This window comes from Lissotriton helveticus, chromosome 2_1, assembly GCF_964261635.1.
Source record: "Lissotriton helveticus chromosome 2_1, aLisHel1.1, whole genome shotgun sequence".
NCBI classification, from domain to species: Eukaryota; Metazoa; Chordata; class Amphibia; order Caudata; family Salamandridae; genus Lissotriton; species Lissotriton helveticus.
The window spans coordinates 578859414-578861597 of NC_136059.1; positions in this window are offsets into that span (position 1 = coordinate 578859414).

Consider the following 2184-nt stretch of genomic DNA (forward strand, 5'->3'; position numbering starts at 1 on the left):
GTTGAGTCCTATGGGTTGCCAGACGCTCTACAAGTACCCCTTACCATAGGTCCTATAGTATCGATATACAACCCCGAGAGAGACAGAGAGGAAGAACAGATGAGGTTAGATAGAGAGAGAGCTGAAATGGAAAGGAGAAATAACACGACAAATGCCTGGAAGCAATTGCCAGGACCAGTGACGTAAAGCACCCCATTTGATTCAGCAGAGGGTCCCGCAGCAGAACAGGGGGGCCAGAGAGGACCGATGGACCTGAGGGGACCACGGCCGAAATCCTTTAGGGAGTTGAGAGCTGACTTGAGAGAATGGGATGGGACCACAGAAGCACCAGCCCACAGGTCAAGAACAGAGGCTGATTGGGGAAGTCGAGGCAATGGAACATTGTCTCACTGCGGGGCTAGCGCCAGTAGTCAGGAGTGGGATGGTAACAGTCCGGAGAGTAGAGGAGTTATACGTCATACTGCCGGTGAGAATGAGCAAGAGAGACGTGAGAGAAGTACAGGATGTGGAGAGACGTCCCGTCTCATAACCAGTGAGGGAGACAGAAGGACACAAGAATACAGGGATAGGTTTAGATGTACTCACCATGCACCTAATGAGAATGTACAGCATTGGAGTCGTGGGAGCATGGGGAACAGTGAAGGATCTTGCCATGGGTCGAGAGATCAGAGACCACCGGCAAATGATGAAGAAAGGGGGAATAACGGAATGTCTTACCATGCATCTAGGGAAACCATGCAGGATGGGACTGGTGGGATTACGAGAAATGGGAAAGTGTTTCACCATACACCCAGAGAGGATGGAACTGCATGGGACCTGGAGAGATGGGAACATGGGAGGACTCCCCATAACTCGCCTGAGCCTAGACGTAGGACTCGGAGCTGGGATGGGAGAGATGTGAATGGACCCCCTAGAGCTAGCATCCTGAAAGCTGCAGTAAAGGCCAGAAGACTTGATGTCACTAGTTTAAAAAATGATCTGGACGAGATAATAGATGGGACGTTAGCCTTAGAAAGGATTGACCTATACGAACAAGATGAGTTACTGTTCATAGCAAAGGATATTACCCGAAAGGCAAGAGCAATTCATGAGAAACTGTCTGAACTGGCAGACAAGTATATGGTAGACTTGTCCAGAACAAGGACATTACAGAGTAACCATAGGTTGCAGTATTCAGACCAAGACTTAGACGAGAAGAGAACTACAGGATTAAAAACACACATAAGGGAGCTGATAACAGGAATAAGAGCGTGGAGAGATCTGGACAAATGGGAAGAGAGGTGGTCCAAAAGGGGTACTGTCAGGCGGAGCACGAGTGTGATATCTCCGGAAGGAAGGGTAATGCAGATGGAGGCATTTCCTTTGAGAGAAATATCGAATGGGAATTATGTACATGTGCCCTGGAGTAGAGGAGATTTGGCTGCATTTACCAATTCTTTTCCGAAGTTAAGGGACAATCCCGTTGAGTGGTACAAGCAGGTAGAAAGGTTTGTGAAAATCTCCAAGGTATTGTGGATTGATTTGAACACTTTGTTTGACATTGTGGTGCCAGGAGATTTGTGGACAGCATGCAAGACTAGTGTCGAGTGGCCAACTGTAGAACCAGAAAGGAATGCTGCTACAAATGGACCGTCTGAAACTGTAATGTTGAAATATGAAAGAGTAATCACTTGGTTGAAGGAAAAGGTCCCACCACAGGACATAGATTGGGTAAAAATAGACCGAACAAGACAGGAACCCAAGGAGAAAGTTCATGAATTTTATGAGAGATTGCTGAAAACATTCAAACAATACAGTGGACTCGATGTAATGGATCCTAAGGATATAGGACAGTTTGTGTCAAAGTTTGTTTTGGGGTTGAGACCTGATATTTGTTTGATGATTCAGCAACATTTAATTTGTTGGCAAAACAGACCATTAGATGAGATTTTGAGGTATGCCAGGTACTGCAGCGACGAAATAGATTCCAAAGCAAAGAAGCTAAAAGAGAAGCTGATGGTAGTACAGATGCAGTCAGCTGGAAAGGGTGGACAGCGCCAACAGGGAACAGGGACAATGGGACGAAAACCAAACGGACAGAATAGAGACAGCGAGGAAAACCCGAGACCTAGAATAGACCTTGCTATGTTGAAGAAAACGACAAAGTGCCACCAGTGTCATCAGGTGGGACATTGGAGACGCGAG